Raw genomic sequence first — 25,678 nt, forward strand, 5'->3', positions numbered from 1 at the left:
TGTTAGAAGTGATGGTTTGGCAACCTGATGGAGTGAGGACCAGCCAGCACGTGGGTGATTCTGCCTCATGCGTGGTCTTGCATAGGTGTTAATGGGGAATGGGTCTTCTGTCAAAACATGTGAACATCCATCTTCTATGGAATAAAAGCACATGCTTTCAGCTGATTAAAGAGAAGTAAAGGTGGGACTATACAGGAAGTGTCAGCCTGTCCCAGACCATGTCCGTCCGCTATTGCACTTGTGGTGTGCCCTCATATGCGTGCAGGTTGGAAGGTGCTACCCCACGCATACAGTGTTCAGTGCTTCTTTATGCAAACACAATACAAATATTAAATTACTTTTTTTTTTTTGTTGTTTGTTAAAGGCTTCCCTTCACAATGAAGACAAATAGCTGTTGGCACAGCTTTTGTCTTTGACAGGGTTACTCTGGGGATGTATCTGACAGATCTCTACTGCAACACACGGAGGAAGATTCTGAGTGGTCTCCTTTCAAACAATGAAAAAGCTTTTCATTTTGTTTGGTTGTGTTTAATTAAAATAAATACACCCAGAGGCTTGAGTAATACTGCTTGTTTAAAAAGTAGAAATAGGAAGATTAAACAAGTGGAAAAAAAATTGTAGTGCACAAACTTGTTATACAAAATGTATAAACTTATGTTAATAAGATGATAAAAATTCAGGGGAAAAAACTAGCTTAAATATTTAAAAGTGTGTCTTTAGATCCATTGCCCTTCAGATCCTGTGCCCTCTTTTGGCATTACTTAATCTTCTTATTTGTATTCTAAAATATTTAATTATATTTTAATACTGCCTCACTGAAAATTGAGTTGTACTGCTGCTGTGGTTTAACCCCAGACAACTGAGTATCATGCAGCCGCTCGCTCCCTTCTTCGCTGGTGGATGGAGAGGTGAACCAGAAAAAAGGTAAACCGCATGGGTTGAGATCAGAACAGTTCAATAATTGAAATAAAGTAAAACATAATAATAGGAATAGGAATAAAAAAAAAAAAGAGTAAAACCCAAAAAGACAAATGATGCACAGTACATTTGCTTACTGCCTGCTGACTGATGCCCAGCCCATTCTTGAGCAAGGATCTGTGGCTCCTGGCCAACTCCCCCCAGTTTATATACTGGGCATGATGTTCCATGGTATGGAATGCCCCTTTGGCTAGTTCAGGTCAGGTGTCCTGTCTCTGCTCCCTCGCAGCTCCTTGTGCCCCTTCTCGCTGGCAGAGCATAAGAGGCTGAAGTGTCCTTGATTAAGGCAAGCACTAATTAGCAAGAACTAAAACATTGGTGTGTTGTCAGCATTGTTCTCATATAGATCCAAACACAGCACTGCATCAGCTACTAGGAAGAAAATTAATTTTACCCAGCCAAAACCAGGATAATTGCACAGGCCCTAATTTTTTTCTGTGTATGTGTCTGTTTAACTTGTGTTAGAGTTCTGCATGCCTGTTTGATGGAATATTACTGGTCTTAACAGCTTTATTAGATTAGAAGGTGATGGCTATTCTGTTACTTAAAAAAAAATCCCCGCTATTCATAAGACATGGTTGCTGTTCTTTTATTTAATATTACAGCTTACACAAATTACCTAACAAAGGTGAGGAAAAAGGAAAAAGCCTGATCTGTAAAGTTGTTTCTGGATGATTTGCTGGCTTAATCTGTGTGGTGGTGAAAGCTACCTACCCCCTTGCTGCAGAGCTGCAGTCTGCTTGCGCGTTGGACAGCAGTGCAGGTGATACTGGCCTCCACCCTGCTAGTTGTCCTTGTTGAAGGATTTTAGTTATTTCTGTATTTATTCTGTAAACAACAAAGTGAATTCAGTGTCCATGCTCCTCAGTTATCTTCTGGCAGTACATAGGTGAGTGCTGCTAAGGGGGAAACAAACAATGCTGGCAAGGTGGTCCACAGGTTCCATCACCTGTTCGTGGACTTGCAGAGGGCTCCCACCCACCCCTCTTGCTTCTGGAGAGAGGATGATGGGCGTTTGGGGAACTGAATGAAATATCAGAGGCTTTCTCAGTATAAATATTGTTAGCAGAGATCAGAACATTTCACCTTTTGGTGTCAGGCAGTGGCACGTGTTGAGATCTAAGTGGCATATCTACATATTTCAACAAAATATGCTGCCTCTCCTGCCTTCACATTCACTTTTAAGTTTCATTGGCAGACAGATTGCGTTTTATGTCCTTTCTCTGCACATTATGCCAGAAGGTTCCTTTGCAGAAAATAAATTTATAGTGACTAGCTGATAAAGGTCTTTCCGCAGCGGTCTTGCAGGAACCTTTTCGGAGCCATCCTTCCCGTGGCAGTGGCATTGCTCAGCCGTCTCTCCCAGCACCAGAGGTGACAGCCTACCTGCAGTATTTTCCGTTGCATATTTCCATTGTAATTTTCCAGTTCATGTCAAGGAGAAACTGAAGTTTGTAAATGGAGAATTCTTGGATAACTTGGTCCAAACGGCTCTGCTGACTTGAGCTATGTGGTCTCACAAAACTGCTTTTTCAGGTAGGATCTGTCAGGTTTATTTGATTATGGGTGGCCTTTGTATATGTGCTGAAGTGCATACGTGTGTGAGTGTGTGTATATATTTGCTCTTCAAAACTGACATTCAAGCAAAGAGCCAACTGCTGATGTTGGTGTCATGCTGCTGTGGTTTGATGCCAGTGAGTGGTTCAGCAGTGCCATTGCATACCGAAGTGATCCCGTGTTTTACTAACATTACTTTCAGGTTTTGCAGAACCACAGTCGGTTTTATGTATGTAAGCTATTCAAGTTTTAGCATTCTCTCAGATCTGCTGTTTTACATATTCCCCCTTTTTTTTTTTTTTATGAACAGAGGTAGGCAAATGAAAAATAGCCTAGCGATCAGAAATTGTTCTTCACAAAAGGTTAGTAGTGAAAGCGGAGATGTGAAAGTACTTTTAAATAGCAGAGGTAGTCTTGGGAATGATTTTTTTAAAAAAAAAGAGCCAACATTTTTCTCTCTCATTTCTTTAAATTGAAGTAAAAAAATCTTTTGAAATAATGGAAATTAAACATGCGTTTGTCTCCCCTGTTGCAGCATTCTGAGCAGAATTACAAAACCCAAACCTCAACTGATTTGCTGTAGTTTGCTGAATTCTACCTCTTGATATTTTGCAAGAACAGAACATTGTCTAATACCAAAGCAAGAATTTTGGCTGTGCGTTTATTGTGTTAATGGGGTTAGAAAAAAGTGCTTTAAGGTTTTGTTGAAGCTTATCCAGTAACGAGATGTGTTGAGATGACTTGCATATCTTAATAGCAAATTTTTCATCTCGTTAATAAGGAGGAAATGTAAAGAATATTATCAAAATAGTCTGTCTGACATGCAGAAAATGTTAAACTTTATCACATTGCAACATGAATAAACTCATTTATGGCTGCACAAAAAATGATTATGCCTTGTGTTTGCCTGCTATAAATTTGATTTATTCCTGTAGTAATTATAGTCGCTGATTCGGTAAAAGTTGAAAACATTTTTTTTTTCCCCAAGCATAAGAAGACTTCTGCATTCCTATTGCTACTGCAGTGCAACACTTTGAACTTGCACAGCAGACATGACAAAAGGTTTTAATTAAAATACTAGCAAGATTAAAAAAACCCCATTTGTCTGCATTAACTTTGTACATTTCTCCTAATTCTTTAATTCTTGTAATAAAGGAAAAATAGCATGACTGAGATAAGAGGTTGTCCTCCCTCCTTACTCCCCCTCATCACTAAAAGATTGTGTCAGAGCTCTGGGATGTTTTGCTTAATCCCAGTGTGGGCTCTGAAGTACCGCTGAGATGTTACTTGTTGGTGCAGGGATGCGTAGGAGATACTTAGGAGGTTTTATTCACCAGCAGGAACGTGATTGCAGCATGGTTAGGGATATGCTGAAATCTATCCAGGTATCCCAGATAATTGTAAAATAACTCATTCTTGAGTTATGCATCATCTGAATATTCTGAAATTAAAGAACCAGTTACAAAACCGAGAGGGTAGCACAGGGCCCTGTAGGAATTTTTCTGCCCAGTCCATGCTGAATTTGAGACGAGCCCCAAAATAGAGATGAGTGTCAGAGTTCATTAAATCTTTCCACTCTTATTTGCTACCTTGTAATAAATATCCCATTAACTGAAATATGATTTAAATAATGATGTAAATCATGAAGAAACTTTGATGTAAATCAGTCACTTTGATCTTACTTTGTTACATTTCTCAAAGGAGAGGTTAATTATTAGTAGTTTGGTAATTATTAGATCGCCTTGATTTGCTGCTAAGTACAGCTTCTACAATAAGGTAACACCTTTTGTCAAGATTATTATAAGCCTATGTTATAATTGTCTAACTATGTCATATAAGCATTGGGGTACTTTGTGCTCATATTTTTGGTAATAAAATATTTGTTTAACATATGTTGAGTGCTGAATATACAGTTGCATTGATGTAAGAATTTGAATTCAGTTGAAATGCATGAAACAATATTAGCTACGTTATTCCTAAATTTACTGCATACGTAAATCAAAAGCAAACTTACTGCATTTTGCTTTTTGAATTGGTAAGGGAGTCCTTTCAAGGTTTAAAATAGTCAAGGTATTAACTCTGGATAATGACTGGAAAATGGTTTCGGCCCTGGAGGATTTTGTAAGTGGTAGATCTCATCCTTTTGCACTTAATGTTTATTTCTACATCTGAAAATGAAAGTAAATCTTCATGGTATGTTATTTCTTAATTGATTTCTTATTTTGAGCAAATCAAGTCATTGAATTGAACTAACTGAATAAACTGAAATTAGGAAAAGAGCTATTTCTACATGAGCTGAAAGGTCAGTCACTATTTTGAGTTGGTTTAGTGCATTACTTTCAGCTGTTTAGCCTCTCAAAGGCTTGGGAAGCAACTGCAGGTTTTTTGAACATAGATCTGAATACTTCTGATGCATGAATAGTTTTTAATATTATGTGTATTTATAAATATATAAAATATGTTGTAGTGCTTTAGAAACATAAACATATTTTTTAAGTACTTTAAAACATTATTTAAATACATGTTGAAAGTCAGTGTTTAGTTTGCTTCTCAAGGAAAAACCCTTAACAATGTGAAAAAACAAATTCATGTATCTGAGTGCTTCTGTTTGGTGTCACTTGTATGAGCATGTTGCAGGATTACAAGAAATAAGGACTCCGATTATCTGAAGTTGTTCATTGTGGTTACTTTACTGTTTGGTACTGTTAATACACTTCTAAATGTGTAGTGCTGATATAGCCTTTGTAATTAATGTGGAAATCTGTGGTGTTGTTTACATTTGTTGTCACATTCAGTTTTCTGTAAGTTTCAGAAGACACAACTATTCAGGGCGTGATGATATAAGGGTGGAATTTTGGAGTAAAATGGATATGCAATGCATTTATTTTATCAATATATTCTATTTTTTGGTGCTTTATTTACGTATATAAAGTTGAAATACAGGCACCTCTGAGACAGGATTTTGGCTTATTTTACTAAGCAAATAATAGAGTATATTGTAAATAACTTTTAAAAGTGCTCTTTATTTTAATACCTTCTGTTATAGAAGATCACTCACTGGGGATGATAACTCATGGTAATTCTGGTAGGGAGAACTGTTTATTTAAAAATGTGCTTGTCTGGATTTTGTGAGTATATTCATCCACCTTTAATATGCATCTATAATAGATGCTCTGTACTAATGGATGTGTGATACAGTAGGTGCGTTCATCTGTTCTCACTTCAAACACGTGTATTTTATATTTAAGTTACAGCTCACCTTTAATCACTTGACAGAGATTGGATATTCCAGTCTGAATAATTATTGCAGTTCCAGCTCTTGTCTGGGATGGTGGCGTTGCTGCTGCTGAAGGGAAAACCTTTTAAACTCATGCAGGTTGATGCTACTTTATTTCTCATTTTTTCTTACGCTTTTAAAGGAGGAGGAAAGAAAAGAGTAGTATGTTTTGTAGAGGTATAAGAAAGCTTGGTTATATTCAGGATGAGAATTTGCTGGTGGTAGTTGTTAACAGGTTTGGGTGTTGCTGCTAGTTCTCTAATATTAGTGCATTCTCATGGGTCTTTGGGCTTTGTGTCAAAAGCCTTGTAGAGAGGCAGATAAACATCAGCTCTTCAATGCAATGGAGGACACACTTCAGGCGACACTAATGCGAACTTGATCTAATAGTTCCTCTGATATTTTCCTTCATGTTGTTTATTGCTTTTCTTGGATTTTTGCTGTAGCAAGGTGTTAAGGCTAGCTACTTGAAGATTATCCTGTTGTGGTAGTCTGATGCGACAAATTGCAATGGATTAAAAAGAAACCAACCTTTCCATTGTATGCTTTTGCATTAATTTTGTAACACTTGTTTCTCATAACATAAAAATCTCTTTTTCCATTACAGCCAGAGTTTATTGTCAGTAAGCTGCTGATCTGCCACAGAAGGCTGAGAGCCACTGTTCTTCAAAGAACAACCCCAGTCCCGACTTCACGCTCTCTGTTACATCAGTGGCACGCTTGCAAGTTTGTGTATTAGGTAGTTGCTTGGACTTTTTATGTCTGATTCACTCCTGTACCCCTGTGCTTAGAGGTGTTCTCCTCTTCCAGTGTTGACAGGATACTGCTGTAGTCTTTTCTTGTTCTGAAAAACTTCAAAGTCCTGTAGACTGCCTTAAAGTCAGTTCTCTACAGGAGTCTGCTTGATGTGGAGTTAAAACCGTGCAAAAGAGGAGGTGGGGAACCACTAAGCAGTACTTGGAGAGTGCTCCTGTCTAGCTCTTCCGGGACAAAGCAACTGTAACAGCGGTCAGCTCCTTTTCTCTTCTTCTGGGCTAGTTCAGTATCAGCGCAGGTTCTTTTCAAACAACGGCGTTGCCAGGGTTTGTACAATGCGGAGAGCTGGAAGTTTGAGATCTTGGGTATAGTATGAAATAATTCCTTCCCTTGGCAGACTGCAGCACTGGAGTGGCTGTTGAGGGAATAGATGCTTTGGATGAGATGATAGCCGTCGCTTAAGCATCCTATTCAGGGCCAGATATTTTCATGCAAGAAAAGACATGGTAGACTGATGGGTAGTAGTTGGTTTCTTAAAAAGCATAATTCTAATTCCTAATAATTAGCTACTCTTAATACGTAAATATGTGTCTTTATCCCTTTGATTACTCAGTAGTAATGGTAATTTGTATGCCTGTCATCCTTGTCTACTCATTCTGTAAACCTCTAATAAAGTTTTGGAAGGCTTCATTCACGTTACGCGTTTGTTTAAAAGCTCAGTACGCTAAGGGGGGAGAGGAGGTGCTACATGGGTTCCTGCTTTTCCTCCTGATTATTTTAGCATTGTGATGACGAGGGCAAGTGGATGAGTCCTTGGGAGAGTGGGAGGTGGGAAATGAGATTTCTTGTGTTCCAGGGAAATTGTTCATCTTGTTCCAAGCTGGATTCTCATTTTGCTTTGTGTCATCTCTCTTGAGAGAACAGCCAAGGAGAAGTATAGAGTCACATAATAACTTAATAAAAGATTCTAAACAACTAGAAGGTGAATGTGGCCTACGTGTGCTTGACTGTTGAAAGTCCAATCTGGTCTCTCCAGCAAAGTTTGACAGATTGTTTAGTCATAGAGTGCGTTGCTGTAGCATTGTGTGTACAGGAGTAATATGAGAACAGCAAGAAAATATACTGATACTACATCAATTGCATTAAAAGCTTCAATTGCATCTTGTTTTATTAAGCTTAAGCTTCTATGGAATCTACTGTTCTGGCTGTGTCAGTACCACTGAAACAGAGAACAGCCTTTAATCTGGTACATCTCTGAGCAAGATAATGTAGCTGCTGCCCTTCAGTACTCGCTGCGTATTCAGTACAGGCTGCGTATTGACGTGCACCTCTACCCTGTGATGCAGATTTGTGGTTGTTACTGCTCCTTTGACACTACTGGGAATGGGGAGTGTTCAGCTATGCTTGGATAAAGTGGTAGTATGTTAGTTGTATAGATCTGAAAAGAATAGCCCACCTCCCTCCATCATGTGGACTAGATAACTCTGAGTTCAGCACTGGTTTTGCTGATCAATACAGAAAGCACTGTAGGAATTACCTTGTTAGAGTAAAAATGTAGCAAGTAAAACACAGGCAGGAACTTTATGGGTGTCAGAAGTAAAATTCCTGATCAAATCTTGAGTTCCTGAGGCAAAATATTGCACCTACTGAATATCCCAGTTGTGTGGAAGGACATAGTTAAAAAGGCTTCTTTTTAACAGCAGCTGTGGCTGTTGGTAAACTCTCATGAGAAGTTTTGATACACTTGGCGTTACAGACATGTGGGGCATCAGTTTTTCCCCTTGCCACAAGATTCTCAAAGAAGATAAAGTGTATAAGCAGTGTTCCTAGATTTCATACAGGTGGGAGTAATGAGGTGTCATTTCTCCTTGGAAATCTTGTAACTTGTTCATCAAAATTAGTCACGCTTGGCTTTTTAGTTAAGAGAGATTGTTCAGAGTTGGAGTGTCTTAGGAAACGTTTTGGCTTACGGTGAGAGGTTTGTTTGCTTTGTGCCCAGAACTCAGGTTTCCGTGTTCGGCCTGCTGTTGAGAGCTTACTGCCAAAATAACAGATAATCTCCAGCAAAACACTACCAAGAAAACAACCATTTATTGGCTCCTTTCTTTTTTTATTTCCAGAAGCAAGCAGTGGAAAGACCAGGCAAAGATGTGTGTTTTAATAGTCCTGCTTTGGCTAATAAATGTTGTGGTCTTTTGGATGGTGCTGAGGGTCCATCTTCCATCTCAAGGGGATCTGCAATAGGAAGAGTTACCAGCATAGCACAAGGCAGAGACTTGGAGCACTTAAGCCAACCATGAAATGCCAACTCCTCCAGCTCTAGAAATACATGACTCAGTATGGTAAAGGGCATGGCAGATATTTGCCTAGTGATGCCAAAAAAAAAAGGACACGTTTTTTGTGCTGCGGTGTGGTATGCTTTCTAACTTCCTTAGTGTAAGGATGCTGTGTTAGATGGCTTGGAAACCCCAAGCCTGTCAGTTGGCATTCTTGCTGCAGTAGGCAGGAGCAGGGTTTCTTCTCTGCCACATGCTTTGGATTTTTTGAGTGCAGCCCTTTTGAGCATGTCTGCACCACGTGAGATTCCTCTATACAATCATGGCTTGGTTCTCCACAGTTTAACAAGCCCTTCCTTTGAATCATGCTTTTTTGTTGTCTTTTGTGTTTTGTAGACACTGAAGTCTGAAGGCGATTGCTGAGCTGAGAGCTCCATTGTGACCCAGAATTGCATTTTCCATAGAGATAAACTGGCGCTTGAAAAGATGGGATTTTTTTTTTTTTTAATTGTTCTGTCCTCCTGCCCAGCTCTGGTTTATACTTGGAGAAGCCACGGTATTCTTCAGATATCCACAGAGTTCTGAATAAATTAAAGTACAATTCAGAAAACAAACTTGCTTTGTAGTTTAGTATCAAAGCAAGAGAAGCCTCAACACGAACTCTATCTGCATAGCTAAGACCAGTGTAGCTCAGACATGTGCAAATCAAATGTTTCCTCATCTTCTTAAATGAGTTTCCTCACTGATTTGCGGAATATCAGCTTGGTTCTTTATTATACAATATACAATTTCTGCAAGCCAGATATTCACCAAAGGTAACATTAGACACTGAGCAAATAATTGTTTCCTGTCACACTGCATTGGTAACTGGAAAGAAAGTGTTTCCTAATTTGTATTTGTGCAGAACTAAATATAGCTCTAGTGAAGCTTAACTTCAGCTCCAGCCACTCAAGTCCCTAAGAAATTGAGCAGTGTGTTTGTCAGTCACTGGAAAAATTACTTTAGACATTCTTGTGTGCTTTTTGCCCTCCCACTTGTGAGTTTTCTAATCTTAGGAACTTGAACATGATGCTCACCAAATTCTCAGAAAATCCTTGTAGTCCTGGTTTATTGCTGTCTGCAGGGGGGATTGCAGATATTTTCTGTTAGGAGTTTTAGGATAACAAGCCCTGGCTGCAACTCCCCCATTCCATATTTAACAAATACAAGGTTAAACTGTCCTGTATTCATGTTTTGCAGCAAAACCTGGTCTGATTTTTTACCTTAAATCTGTTATTTATTATTCTGTGGCTGTTCTGTAAAGCTGATGACATGATGCATAAGATCCAGATTGGACTGTACAAGTGAAATCATGCTGTGCACCTGGAAAGAAAAATCTGATGTAGAAAGGTGTATTGAATAGATTGTGTCTCCTCCCTGGAAAGCATACAAGTGCCTCCATATCAAGTCTGTCAGCTGTGGCATAACAGCCTTCGTGCTGCATCTGCACTGAAAAGGCAGCACTGCTTTGTAAGACGATGGAAATGCCAAATGCTGGGTTTTGGAGCTTTAGTCTTTTGGCTGGCATCTGTAAGGACGATGCTTCAAGTTTATGTCATCCAGTGGGTCTCGGTGTGAGCTTGGCCTCAGAGTAAATTCCATTCCTTTTTTCTTTTGTGTTTGAATTTATGATGATAAGCTGATCCTCTCTAGTCATCTCTGCTTGACCGCAAGCAGGATGAGTATGTTTCGGAGGTCTGAGGGATCTTAATTTAAGAGTTCATAGGGAAACCAAGGCATTACTTAGTCATTCATCTGTGTCATTTCTTCAGCCTTAATTGTGCTGCCTACTTGTGCAACTTTCATCAGTGCTCTGCCCAACTTTCTCATGGTATGGGTGATGCATATAATTAGGAAGAGGAGGGAACATGTTTGCTGTTGCTAGTGGGGTGGAGGAATCCTGTGTTGGCTCTGCCAAGGAGAGATCCTTTGAGGAAGCATTCTAAAGAAATCCAAAGGAAATTGGTTAGGTTTGTAACAGCTTTCCTCCTGGCAGACTGAGATTTATTTATACTGTAGGATGTGACAGGCAGCTCCTGGTGCCTTAGCTCTGAAGTGTAAGTGATGGCTGGAAATGCAAGTGGTTGCGTTAGAAGCTCTCCTTCCTCCAGTGGGGAGAATGTTTGAGCTTGAACTCTTCCCTTGTTTAGATCTTTGAAGTCTGGATCTTTGAAACCATTCTTCACTCCAAAGACCTACTAGTACAGTTGTCATCCTTCCCATCTGAGATGGGCTGGACCTGGCTCCCTTTAGAGGCCATTAAAGCTCCTCATTTCATCTTCAGAGAGGTCAGCAGAGAAAGACAGAAGTAAGTAATTATTCCCTGCCTCTCCTTCAGTAGCTGAGTGAGCTGTGGAAGTTGAAATACGATTAAATCTCTGATCAGCGCGGAGGGACTATAAAGCCTCTGCAGCCAGGGAGCTCGTGGCATGCAATGGAGGAGGTACTGAGTAACAGGTGGTATTTAGAAACTAATAAATACTTGTGAATTACCAGGTGCTATTGGTAAGGAAACAAATTGGCCTGCTTGTGAATATTTACAGTGGTGACTTTCAACACTGCTGGGATTGCAGAGTCCTTTTCCAGCTGCCACATGGCTTGCATCATGACATTTTACACTGGGGTAAAAACTTCCTCTGCTGTGGGGCAGCAGCCAGTGGAGCAGTTCATCAGAGTATACGCTTTTAGAAGAGTAATCTCACCAGTTTGGTATTAGTGGGCCACTAGGTCCCAAACATCTAAAGTATTCTTTGCTGGTGGAGTAAGCCATGCAATTTAGCTTGAGATTTCTTCCCATTAAGAGCCAAGCCATGCACAGAGATAATGCTATGTTTGAAGAGTAAGCAGGTGTTAAAGGTTCTTCTCCCTCTTAATGTTGTGTGCAAGTGTTTTACAGTAGATCAAACTTGCCTAATGTAATCTTCATAATGCTTTCATTTAAAATGCTCCCTGTGGTTTGTATTTGTGGAACTGAAAGAGCAGAATCTACTTTGTAGCTTGGTGGGGCGGGGTGTTCAATTGAACATATGTTCACACTATCATTTGGGAAAGATAATAGGTTTTTAACCTCTGTCAGTGTTAGACTGAGGTATTTATGGAGCTCTATTAAAGCTGTGCTTAGGCAGCTAACCTTGTAATACAGGTTTTTCACAATTTGCCATTTTCTTGTGATAAGTTGCCGCTTCTCTTGGCCTCTCACAGTGCCTCTTGCTGTGTCAGCCGGCATGGGCGCTTACCAAGAAATGTGGAATTCCTTGTTGCCAGTGCTGCATGCAACGCTCATGGCTGCTGGTGTTGCCTGCTCAGTGAATACTGTCACGTAGATTGAAAAACCGGCCTTGGAGAGTTTCAGGAAACACTCTGCTGGGCTTGACACACGGGAACTGGCCAAAACTGGAGTGGTGGCGCTCATGCTTTTGGTTGCAGAGGTGCCCAGGTGGAGCTGTGGGTGCTGAGCTCTTGTTCCAGGGTGCTGCAGGGGATGTGCCCTTGCTATGTGTGGCAGAGAAGCTCTCGGCAGCCTCTCTGCTACTCTTGCTGGCCTTGAGTTCAACATAGGAGACGGGGGAAACTGTGTGTAATTTAGTGTGCTAAAATCCTATTGATACGGTCTCTCTTCAGTCACTTCAGGCTTCTAAATGAGCCCAATGGAGACTGCAGTGTGCTTCATGGAGGATGTTATCTCCAGTGAACTGCCATTACCACTTTCGTCACCGCTGATTAGATTTTTGTTAATGTTTAATCCTCAATGGCAAAAGCCTAATGTTTATGTCCTCTCCGTGTGCAAGCAGAGCATCTGTTTTACAAAGTTGGCTTTGACATCCAGAGCTGAGTCAGTGTAAAATTTTAAGCATACACGTCAAAGAGATGCAATGAAATTCAGAGCATAAACAATCACTTTGGTGTATGCAGGTCCTGTTGTGGAAGGGGCCTCCAGGAGCCTTAAAATGCATATTAAATAATGCTTGGTATGACCGAGGGGATTTTCTATCATCATCCTAAAATTCTTTGCTTTCTGTCTCTGTTTTATTATTTCAGTTGCAGAAAAGATCATTTATTTGTTTAGGTATTTTGGTGTCATGTTCTCCTTTCTTTCCTAGTAGTAGTGCCACAGTGGTGTAGCTGAGAATAGTTGACTTGAACTGCCCCTACAACGCAAATGGAAAATGTACTTATGCTGTTGGGAGAAAGGAGTTTTTTAGTGAAATACATGCATGTGTGCTGTGGATGACTGCAGCTCTGTGTGTTACAACTGCAGGAAATTCCATAGGGTTGCCAAAGAATAAATTCAAAAGAAACACATGAAAAGTCATACAATTAGCAGCAGAAACTGATATGTTTAAGGGAGAATATTAATTTAAATTGTTGGCTTATAGAAATTTCAAGCATTTTTATGCATTTAATAAAGGGTTGCCATTTAAGTAGCTTAAGTTATCCTTCTCTGTATTCAGTGTGTTTGGGGATTTAATAAACCTCTTATTGCTGGATGGATTCCACTCAGATGTGATTGCCATTCTTGCAACAAAGAGCAGCTGATGAAGAGAGTGAAAAGAGCCAGTACTGAAGTGGTCATTGTGCCAGTCGTGGGGGAAGGGAGGAACCAGGTTTGTATAATCTATCTTCTGTTCATTTAGTGTGTTATTCTTGGGCATGGGCATCAAGGTGGATGTATGTGTGTATGCCTAAGAGAGGGGTTTCCTCAAATCCTGGGGAGCCTGGCGGGAGACGTCAGGGTGCTTCTCTAGGATTTAGACGTGAGGGATGGAGACACTGGGATGGTGACCTGACACTGAGGGAGAGATGCTGGGGTACAAAATTCGAATGCTGTATAAAGAGGGGGAAAAAACTCATGTTGTAGATAGGGGAACTTGCCGGGACAGAAGAAGGGGACAAAGTTATGAAAAACATACCGAGGAGCACTGTGCATAGATATTGGCAGGGTAAATCCTCTGGGTTTAAAACAGGAACATACTCTGAATGACTTGCAGTGAATGCTGCCGTTGTGTGCCAGAAGTAAATATAGTAGAGTAAGCACTGCTACAGAGTCATTGAAGTCAACGCTGCATAACATAAAATTGCATAATATATTTGTTTGTGAAGGTTATTAGAACACGGTTTTAAATGGATCCGAGTCCTTGGAAAGGTGAGTGTATTCTGGTTGTCTGTGCTGAGATTTCCAATATATCCCAGTCTGACCTGGCCGCAGACTGCCAGCAGAAGGGGTGAGCTTGCTGTTCCCCTCCTACCAGCTCTGGTGCTTGTCCGACCGGCTCCCGAGCAGGTTCCACTCACTGTGCCAGGAGGGAGGGAACTGCCTTCTCTCTCCAAAATTGAAAGTGAGGGGAATTTTGTTGTCTTGCTCAGATCAGGTTGGGAGGGGATGAAAGAGAGGGTCTTCCAAGGGAGGGGTGTGTGAGAGGATAGATGGAGATGCCTGTAGTTGCGTGGGGCGGGCAGGCATCTCAACCCCATATCCCATCTCGGAGCTGGAGTGAACCAATGGCATTCCTACCCTCTTCCACCAAGGATGCGAATAGTGCCTGATGCAGCAACTGTTAGAGACCCAGAACGTGGGGCACTGTCACGCTCTCTGAAAGAGTGCTGAAACTGTTTACAAAATGAGTACTTTGCAAATGATAAAGACTAAATAACGCATTCTCTGCATCTGCATAGTTTTGAATCGCTTATCCTTCTGAGGGCTATAGTCATTTGACTCACATTAAAAAATGCTTAATGGTGTAATTGAGCTCAAGCCGTCGGGTGCTGAGCCCTATCAAAATGGAAGATAGGAGGTGTGTTTTTGGGGGGACATGTGGGTTCCCAGAAATGTCACTGGGAGCATGGAGCAGTGCTCTGAGGGCTCAGAGTGCTGTGTCTAGGACATGTAGGAGGCACGGTCAGGGCTGTGGAAGATATGGATATCTTTCAGAAAGGGCTTTTGAGACCTGGAGCAATGGAAGTGGGATGTGTCTCTGTGGTGATAACATCGCAGGGTCATGACTGTAGGAGGCATTAGGAGAAAGAAGCTTTTTCTCTGAGCTGAGTAGGATGCGAAGGGGTTACCAGCTGTGGAAGTGCTGGAGAAACACAGCTTTACTCTGCACTGTCCCAGGGTTACAGTAAGCTGCAAGGAAGGTGCTGGGCAGAAGTTAGATGGGGTAAGAGAGGAGGTAGGTAATCCGGAGGATGGGAGATCATCTCAGAGCAGACTCCAAGAACTTGCTTGATTTGGGTGGTAAAATGAGCCCTGACAGGCAGGTGATGCAATTCATTTTTATCGTCAAGGAAATAAACCTCAGGGTTAGGGGAAAGCTCTTGAGGCTGCTGGATCAGTGTTGGCATGAAAACAAATGGCTAAAAGCTGTTCAGGAATGTTTCAGCTGTTAGGCTGAAAATTAGAAGTTTTTCTGACTATCGGAAGAACCCAGTTCTGCAGTAAGTACTGATATAGAGGCTGAGGAAGAGCATTTTCAGTATGTTGGGGTCTGTTGCTGTGATTTGGGTTTTGGATGTGATATTTGTAATGGAGAGCCTGAGGTAGTGGTCTGTAAGGGAAACACCTTTCCCATCCGCATCTGTCTGTGGTGGTGGATTATCATGACCACATTGTGTCTGAGGAGGAAGGGGGAACTGTTGTTTACTGTCACAGTTTCAAAAGCATCTGGATGGGAACATGTGGTGAACCAAACCTCTTCTTCCCCAGGGTGGGGAATGCACGTCGTTAAGTGAAGTTTTGACCTTTGCTTTACATTTCATCTGTCCATGTCTCTGCTGTTACGGTCACTTATGACAGTTACTTTTGTTTTTCTTTTTTTCTAGGTATTTTTATGGCCACAGTGGTGTCTCAGTGTCTCCCAGGCATTTATGGATTTATTCTGAGAACGTTCCTGTGAGGTAGGGAAACGTTATGGCCTTCGTTTTACAGACTGGCAACTGAGGCGCAGGGAGATAAAGGCTGGGTGAGGGGTCTGTGGCACAGCCAGCAGTGAAACGCTGATTGCCAGCAACTTCTTTATTGTCTTAATCCCAAGCCCAGCTCCCTGTCTTTGGCTTTTTTTCTTTATTCCTTTCCTTTTTTTTAACCTTTTATTCTCTCCCTGGTCTGAGTTTTAGTTGAAACAATCTGCAAGGGGCTGGGAGGACCTGTGGAAAATATGATTAGCGTTATTGGTGTCCTTTTTTTAACATTGTTACTTATGAGTAGAAATGCCTTTCTAAAAATACCAGCAGATCTGTTTATGTTAAGTGATCAACATGTTTAGACTTCCACAGATAATCTGTCGTGCTTTTTTGAGTCAGTAACTCCTTTATCCTACCTGTCCAGGCTTGTGGCTGTTGAATTCTTACTCTGCCTAAGTTAATGCCATCCCAATCACCAAAAGCAATGCCAGGAATTTCATCATCCATGCAAAGATCTGATTCATGTCAGGACAGGTGTAAAGTTTCTCAAGCGCACTTATGTATAATTACTGTTTAACTTTATTTTTCAAAGGTCTTTGCAAGCCATCTGAAGTGTTTAGCTCTGAGCTCCCGGATTTGCCCAGAAATTGGATTTCAGCACCTGATTAGTAATGCTGATCCCTTTCAAAAGTATTGCAAAGTTCCTGACACACGTGCACACACTCAGTTACGATTTACACCATAAAAATCAAATATCGTGAATGACCACTTGAAAAATATCTTCCCCCCTGCTCCCAAGTAAAGAATTTTTAGTTTTCCCCTGAGCCCTTCTTTTCCTTCAGGTTGGTATTTAAAGCGTGGCTTTTACTACTTAAAGGAGTTTCCTTAGAGCAATGACTGTAAGAAACCAGCAGGCTCTGACAATTAAATATTTTTATTGTACATTAAAATAAGCAACATTATTAAAATGCAAATATTGCAAAGAAATATTTAATGCCATCTTTCTAATCTTGCAGTCTGTAAAATACACACATGGAATTACATTTATGTTCTTGATTAATGTATACTACATGTCTTTGTGTCCCCAAGAATGAAGCCCTAATGACTCAGGAACTGTCTCAAAGTGTTCTAAATAAGATTAAAGACCTGGGCAGTGACCTTAACAGCCAATTAGGCTATGCATTACTCAGCCCAGTATTTGTGGAGTGTACAAGGGAAATGAAAACTCATTAGCTAAGATGCTGATGCCTTAAACAAGATTTCTCTAGAAAGAAACAAGAAAAACCAGGAACTGGTCTTGTTGCTCAAGTGGAGATTGGAAGCCTCACAGTAGGCATGTTGTTGCATATGGGTGTTTGAAAGCAGTGCTGGTGAGGTCCTGAGGAGTAGAGGAAAGCCTGCTAGTGAGCTTTTGGGCTGAAAGGCTTTTTGAAGTAGGTCTTGCCAGGCATGGATGGTGTTGGGTCAGGCAATAGCAGGTGCAGTAGCAGATTGAGCTCAGGTTTTGGGATGTGCCTTCTGAGAGGTTATGCAAAGCATGAATGGGAAGGCTGGTTTCGGAAACCTTGTGTTTCACAGAAACATCAGGGCAGGGAAGAGTGTCTTGGCATGCGATACTGCATGTTTGGTTTTTATCAAAGTTGATTCCAGGGTTGGCAAGATTGCATTTGGATGCAAATAGGAGCGTGAGCAGAAAGGCTCTAAGCTGCTGTGCCCACTGAAGAACAGAGTTTACAGACTGCATTCACTTCTTCTTCAGTTCAAGAGAGGTGAGATGAAGGGGTGCCAACTACTCAGAGGTACAGCCAGGTGAGATTCCTTTTTCCCCACTGGCTTCCACCCCTTGCAGGCTCACGTCTCCTATGGAGTTGTTGGCATGAAACCGGGCTGGCAATGAGCAGCAGGACAGAGCACATCCCAGTGATGGGTTAATTTGTTGAGACGAAAACCTACACAGTATCTGAATTACAGGAGAGTCTCTGTCATCTTTAGGATGATATTTTTTAATTAATCATCTGCCTGTAGTTTTATATTGTGTTCAGAAGCATCTTGGAGAGTCCTAGGCTGGAGACAGCTGCCCCACTGGGATGATGCTACATGGTGACAAGGCTGAGTCAAGAGCACTGACAGCTGTACATGGGAGCTGAGCCCGCAGCTTGGTCATGCTGCTCTTCAGCAAAACAGTGGGCCTTGAGGGCTGGAAGTTTTATAGTGCTTCTTTTCTGGTATGTGCAGTTACGTATGCTTTTAGCTGACCCTGAGAAGTTCTTCTGTCATTCTTAATGTAAACTCAGGTTTTATGCAATAAAAGACAGACTCTGACCATATAAAACGTAGCTGAAAGTACACTGAGAGTGGCATGCAATAACATCTTTTAAAGTAAGTTGTTTTTTTTTTTTTAACATAAATTGGGCAGAATCTTCCTGATCTAGGTCATGGGCTGTCTATAGGGGTTTCTTTTAAAGTAATTTCCTTAGCGAAGTCCATCTGATTGGGGTGGGAGGGGCAGGGAACTGGGAAAAAGTGTACTTTTGCTGTACAGATGAATGGGAGAATAAAGAAAAGGAAGCCTGTTCAGTCATGTCAGGTGGAATCTAAAGCATCAAGGAATGATGTTACAGGAGAACCCCTGAAGATAAATTGTAACCTAGATTAGCAGAATACAGATTAAGTCTTCAGGAGTTTGGAGACTGCAGTGCATCCTGAAGCAGTCTTTTGACATTCATTTGAACTAAAATTGTTGTATGCTTGCTTTGTCAGGGATATACAAAAATAGCTAAAGTTTCCATTTGAATGTTACAGTCCTGAAGTTAATGAATTTATTAAAGTGGAGATTGCTTGAAAAGGTTAAAACCCCCAAACTCAGGATTTTCATTTTTGAATTGGCTGTTGCTAGGGAAATATTATATATCTATGTGATTATATATACTTACGTGATTGGGGTTTAGGGGATTTTTATGCATGCAACATTACCACTGAAAGGTGGACACTGGAATCACAGTTAAAACTGAGACTTCTACACTGTGAGTTTTCTTCATGACAATGTTGAAGTATAAACTAGTTGTCATCAGGTCACACTGTCCCCTTATAATACTTTAAATGTTCTTAATTTGTTTACAGTTTGTGAAATGTGTCGTGGTACCATGCTCTAATTTAAGGGGTGTTTTCTGTGATACAGTTTACGTATTTCTACAAGATTTTGTCATGTAGCTTGTGGGATTCAGAGTGATTTGATTGTGTGTTAATGCCACACTGGCCAGAACATCATGCAAAGCAGCGACTTATCCGTTAACTTTTCACTGTAATACAGTGAACAGTATTTTCTGTCTCTGTTTAAATGAGAGCCTTGAAAGGCTGATGGCTGGATTTATTGGCATGGCTCAAGCATTCTTTTATGTATGGCTATATATTATTTTCTGGGGGGTACTTAAGAGTCTTTGAAGGTCCTTTTATCTTACAGATGAGTGTAGTGCTTTAATATATTGGATCCCAAAGGGCATGACTGCTGGCCATTTACCTGGTTTCACAGGCTGTTCTTTGGAGAATGCATGTGGAGAGGGAAGGGTGGGGTTCCAAACTCAGACTAGTAAAATCCCCTTCTGCTGTGAAGGTGTATGCTTTAGCTGTCTGCAGCAAGATATAGTTTCAGAAGAGTATTTATGAAAAAGAGCATCAGCAGAAGCTGGAGATGTTACAAGATTTAACCATGTTTGTAAAATTAAACATGAGCTTTAGCCCTCTGGTCTTTTTCATTTCCCTTTTTTATTATATAATCAGAATATTGCTAGGTGGCTTTTGTTTTGTCACTTCACCTGTTTAATTTAGCTATCTGAGGGTTATGCAATCAAGGTATAATCACCATAACTGGCAATGCAACCTTGTCATCCCACAGAGTCAGCACTTGCTCCTGCTCTGGCGCAATGGCTTTGAATAGCTGCCACCCTGCGTGTGTGTTTTCTAAACCCAAGACAAGTGCTGAACTCATTAAAAATACATGCTGCAGAAGTTAATGTGCATAAGGAGTTTTGGTACTGGGATCTCCTTTGAGGATACATTTAACTCTAATTAACTTGGTTTCGTTCTATCTGCTATCAGCATAGGCTTGGCTGAAACCAGCCAGTATTGGTTAGACTTCTGGTTTGAAGTAGAGCCCAGCAGGATGGTGGATTAAAGCCCCTGCAGTTGTGACTGTGCCGGGGTTCCCGGTGCTTGTGCCAGCTCCTGGGGCTGTGCCGGGCATGAGCATCAGCAGTGCCATTCCTGGGGGCCGGGTGCTGCATTAGGTGGATATGCAGCCTGTTGTACTCCAAGGCAAAACTCTGGATTTCTAGAGAGACCTGAAATAATGAGGTTTGCTGAGCTGTGAACAAGTGCATGATACCAAAGTCCTCTGAATTTTTCCACTAATGGAATAAGGAACAGCAGCAGTCTGGTCTGGCTTTTCTCTCTGTTCATACTCTCTTTCTGCCCATCAACAACTCCAGGATGATTTCCAAGGATTTTGCTAATTATGATCTGTTTTTCAGGGGAGACAAGCAGCGAGGCAGGGATTACTGATGGTTGCTTTTGTAGTAAGAACAGGTACAAGCAGACGAGGATTGAAATACTGGGTGGGTTTTTTTGGACCTGGCAGTGTTGGAAATCAGACTTTGTTATTCTGTCCAGTAAAGCAGGTTTTGCTGAAAGCTGATTATAGTATTTTGTGAGAGAAGGTTTTCACTATATCACTCTGCAAAAAATGCAGATCCATATTCAAGAGTAGACTGCCATATTTTGTGTAACTGGAAGAATGTATGGATCTGTTGCATTTTTATCACAGCAAAAGAAAATGATTTTCCTGGTGGTTTTGACTAGTACTAGGGTTTTAGTCTTGCAGAAGGATTTTTTAGGTAGAAACACCAGATAAAATAGATTCTGGATTTAAACACCGTGAGGAAGGGGGGGGGGCGGGAAGGGAGGGAAGGAACCACCACCCAGCAGTTTTTGAGTATTCATCATTTCCTGAAAATTGGACCTTTTCAGGTTGGGTACACTAGAAATTGAGGCATTCAAATCACTGACTGCTTTTGAGAATGACAGCCAGGATCTCCATTAACGTTGCATCTTCTGCCTAGGGGATCACAGAGCAGAGACTGATGTGCTTTGAGGATGGAAATGGAGCAGTTTAAGAAGTTACTGTGCTTCAGATGAGATGTGGTAACAGCACACAACCGTGTCTAGTTCGTTTTGCTGAAAAACAAAATAGAAATCACAGAGGATGATCTAAGGCTGTCTGTTTTACTTTCCATAGAAGCAGACTAGCTATGCTCCTGTAATAAGTTGACATGTCTCAGCTATGAGGATGGTAATTTCCAGTTGATGAAAGGTAAATTATAGCTAAAACAGGTGGGTGCATTAAAATTGTAATGTGCTGGAAGATACCAGCTTTGTGTTCACATGGGAGTGGTACTTGCTGTGCTGGTTTGAACCAGTGGTCAGCCTAATTCAGTACCCTACCCCTGGCAATGATCAGTGCTAGATAGCTGAGGCAGTGTGCAGGAAATCATGCATTTGATTATCAAATGTTTTATCTGCTGGGGAAGTGTTGTCTTCTATGAATGTATCAAACCAAAACAGGCTGGTTTAGTCACTGAGAGAGTCCTTTCTAAAATGCAGTTACATTTCTCTTTCTATGCAGGCAAGGAGTTTGTTATTTCTTTGTTTTCTCTTCAGACATCTCAGCTGAGGGTTGGTTTAAGCCATATCCAGTGTTTATTCTGGTTTGGTTTTGGTACTGTTATTTTGATGGGTTGAGGGTTTTTTAGGGAGGCAGTGCGTGTGTGGTGTTTCAGGATTATTTTTTTTTCTGTGTGGTTTGTTTTTTAGTCTTTTATTTTTGTTCTCCTGCATCTCCAAAAAGCCAGAGTCATGGTGGGTGCACAGTCTGGGTTTTGGGGTTTTTTCTTGCTAACTTTATAGCTGAAAGATAGAATACTAAATGGATTTCATGTAGTTACTGTATTGCATGAGTGTGTCTTCACATTAATTAAAATTCATTTAAAAAAGGTGATAGGAGTAAAGTGCAGAGTAGGAAAAGGATAGATCAGAAACAGCAGATAAGATAGGTGTATTCAAATAGTCAGAGCCTGATGAAATTTGCCCTAGGGTACATCAGCAAGCAGCCAAGCAACCTTTGAACCATTTACAATTATCTTTTAGAAATTGTGAAGGGCAAGAAAGGTCCTGGAGGACTGAAAAGGGCAAATGTGGTACCTGCCTTTGAAAGAGGCACAGGGAGTTGCAGACGAGTTAGTGTAACTGCAGTGCTTAGAGAATTGGAACAATTTTTAATCAGTTTCTAGGAATCTGGAGGAGAAGATGATGATGATAAGGACTGGGGGGAGCAGTACCTCTGATGTTACCTTGACTTCAGTAACTTTTGACATAACCTCCTGTGGCATTGCTGTGGAATAGGGAAATACGTGTATTTAATGATACAGTAAACAAGTAACTGTTTAAAGATGGTGTTTGAAGAGTAGTTACCTGTAACTCGTGGTGGAAATCAGGGAAAGAAGGGGGGTGACAGGAGGAATTGTGTGGATACACCCCTATTTGTCTTGGGCTGAGCTTTGTTTGCTGTTCTCTTTACTGATGTGGACAAGGGAATACTTACTAAATCTGCAAGCAAGATCAAACCGAGGGGGGCTCAAGCATTGTGAAGCATAGTTAAATGGTTACGGTAGATTGAAAAAAACATTTGTAAATCTGCAGCGTATAACTTAATGAGCTGGAATGAGGAAATGCAAAATGGTGAGGATGTGGCTAGCCTGCACAGCCGTAGAAGAGCGCTTTGGGACACGTGCTGGATCACCACCTATGCACAAGCTAATAGTTGCAGAGAGGACAGCCTCCATATGGAGTGTATTAAGAGGACTGTAATTAAAGGTAATGGTTCTGCCATGGGCAGTGCTGCTCAGGACCTGTGTTGAGCTGTAAGGATGGTACATTAGGGAGTGTGGATTGGCCAAGGGCATTGCTGGATGTGGCTGGGGTCGGGAGGGCAGATGAGATGTGGAGGTTCTTGGAACTGGGTCCAGTCAGCCTGTGGATGAGGAGACTGAGTGGTCAGTTGCTGTCTTGACCAAGGGATGGACAAGAGGTCCTCCCAGTTTACGGTAAAGCTGTAACTTGGAACCCACTGGGGATCACAAGTATGAGAAAGGCATCAACAAATCAAGAAAGGTGTGAACACTGGAGTGAATGTGGCAGAAAACTGTGTGGCTGGCCAGGGACTGGAGCAGGAGCAGTGTGAATGAGGGCCAAGGGAGCTGTGCTGTCTGAGCTTGTCTGACCATAGCCACGTACCCTGACTGGGTGGCTGGAATGATGGTGGTGTCTTACTCTTCCTGGGGGAGCAGAGGAAAGGGAAAAGAGGCAAAGTTCACAGGATGCAGCAAGGGAAGTGCAGAGCACTGGAACAAGGGGCCAGAGAGTTTGTGGTACTTCTGTCCTGGGAGGTATTTGAAAATCAACTGCACAAGGCTCTGGACAACGCAGCCTGACTTCAGAGGTGGCCCTGCTTTCAGCAGGCATTTGATTCTAGGGACCTGCAGAGGTCCCTTCACACCTGCTCTATTCTGAGGTTCAATAAACTGCTTCCATCCTCCTTTTGTTTAGAGGATGAATTTTTTGAATGATAGGTCTCTTGGGTCAGTGGCTGTGCTCCTCCAGGTACTGTTAATCAACGGTTTAGAAGCGCCAGGTATTACTGAGATTGCTTCCCTTTGAGTAGTGTGTCTTAACACAAAACCAATTGTTTTCTCAATCAGGCTTCAAGAGGAAATGCTGTAATCAAATGTTTAAATTTCTTCAGTGCTTCAGCGTTTTCTTTTGTTAGAAGCACCAGTGTGTTTTCTAGGATACAGGTGCTTAAGTTCATAGCCTTTAAAAAACCTTTCCATCAAGCACTTGGATTGGATCGGGTGCTTGAAGGAGGTTGTTGCCTTGTAATATGATAAACATGTACCTAATCAGAAAAGCTGATTATTTCCTATCACAATAAACAGAAAACATGTGATCAGCGTCTGTTTCGTCTTAGTGTTTTGCAAAAGTTAATAACTGTGAGCTTGTAATAGTGATATGTAATCTCTAACATGCAGTGGTTAAATATTAATATACATTGGCTGTGTTTGAAGATCAAGAATAGCTCTTAATGAAATGTTAACTCTCTCTCAAGCTCCACTAAGTTTTGTAAGGTAACTTCTAGAAGAGGAAGTGTGTTGCCATTCGGAGTGCTGGTCTGCTGCATGAGTCTTAGTGACAATTCAGTGCACGTGTTTTTCTGGGTTAGAATATTGAGAAATCAACACTTAGATTTCTGTTGAGGCCTGATTTAATCACTTAAAAACATAGCTAGGCTGCTTGACAGGTGACCATATAAAGCATTCCCAAAGACTTATGGTCCCTCTTGCTCATCTGTCCCCATCTCCTTAATCATGGTGATGGGGTTTTTTGTTTCATTGTGGTTTTGAAGCAGTGCCATTAAGCTGACAAGGCCACCTGGTTCAGAGGTGCAGGAGTCGAGGGGTTATTTCCCACGATAGCTGTGACAGTCTGTATGGCACTGCTCCATCCTCCCTGGTGGGACAGCCTCTCCTGGCACTTGCACAGTGGCATGGAAACGTTAGGCCATATGTGTAAGCTAGGTTAATTGTGTTAGATATTTGTTCTCCTCGTTTAATGTTTGTTAAAGTCTTGTAAATGAAGCTGCTACAGTGTGAAATTTTATGGTGTGCAAGTTTGAAATGATCCTGCTTATCTTGTTGACTTTCCTCCAAGCTGTTTCTTGCGGTGGTTCTGCTTTGCTGGCCAGCATGCAGGAGTGGCAGGCGGGGCTTTCTCCCAAGTTTTACTTGATAGTCACTAACTCCAGATGGCAAATACCATTTTATATTGTTGTCAAAGGTGTTTTGTTCAAACAGAATTCTGTTTCACATGCATTGGTGTTGGGAGTTTTTTGGAAGTTTCAACTATCTCGAGCACAAATGACTGGTGTTGCTGGAGTTGGAGACCCAAACTGATGGGCTGCACAGAGAAGAAGGGCTGATAGAAGGTACGCTGCAGATGTTATGACAAGAACGTCGTATTCTTTTGCTGGATAGCAGTGTGACTGATTGGCTGCAGACATTCCTGACACTGCCTGACAGAAAGGGTTATTTTATCTGAAAACAGTGCAGTTACAGATGAGAGAGCTCCTGAAAAACATCACTCACGTTTACTAGCGACATCCATCACTTCCTAATTATGGGTGCTTTCAGGTGGAGAAACAAGTTATTTCCATTGCTCCTCTGGAGCTTTTCTTGTCACTGCGGCAGCATCGTGGGGTTAGGGTTAGCCCTTTATCCAGGGGCAAAGGGACCTGTGGATTAAATTAACACACATTGGTGTCTGTATGTGTTAGTTGGGTATCACGCTGTTACAGGAATGGCAATGGCTAGAGACTATGGGGAATGAATAACTCTTTGTAGCTTAACCGCCTGCTTTGAAGCACAAAAGATCTGTTAAACTTTTTTGTGTGGAAGTTGGGAGTTGTCATTGTCCTTTGAAAAGCTGAACAGAGCAAGTCATGAGTCCAGTGAAGGGAGAAACCCACGGTCTCTGTTCTGAAACAGGAGAGAGTCTCTGAATTTCAGTTTTCCAGCACATCAGCTTGTTTTTGGCACAGGAGTGTGGCTCCGCTGGGCAGCCCAGGAGCTCTTACCCCTCTGGATGTCCCTGGAGCTGTGGCTATGACAGCTATCATGTTCCTAGCACTGCCTAGAGATCCGGTGCAGATTCCAAACCCTCTCTTGCTTCATGCGTCAGAGCAGTTGTTGGCTTCTGTGTCCATTTTACAGTGGTCTAATTGATGGGAAAT

General features: G+C 41.5%; 1 protein-coding gene across 14 annotated transcripts in view; it reads left to right on the plus strand.

The window, feature by feature from the left end:
- Positions 1-25,678, plus strand: part of PTPRF (protein tyrosine phosphatase receptor type F) — a 400,395-nt gene that overhangs the window by 81,006 nt on the left and 293,711 nt on the right. For 13 of the 14 annotated variants that reach the window (XM_062617270.1, XM_062617275.1, XM_062617281.1 and 10 more), the window contains exon 2: positions 15,703-15,777. The exons of the other annotated variant lie outside the window; for it this stretch is intronic. The gene's annotated coding sequence lies outside the window, so the exon portion shown is untranslated. The remainder of the gene's footprint in view (positions 1-15,702; positions 15,778-25,678) is intronic. 14 annotated transcript variants of the gene reach the window in all.

The sequence above is a fragment of the Pezoporus occidentalis genome, unplaced genomic scaffold, assembly GCF_034315485.1.
Source record: "Pezoporus occidentalis ecotype Australia unplaced genomic scaffold, CSIRO_AGI_Poc_V1 ctg194, whole genome shotgun sequence".
Taxonomy (NCBI): Eukaryota; Metazoa; Chordata; class Aves; order Psittaciformes; family Psittacidae; genus Pezoporus; species Pezoporus occidentalis.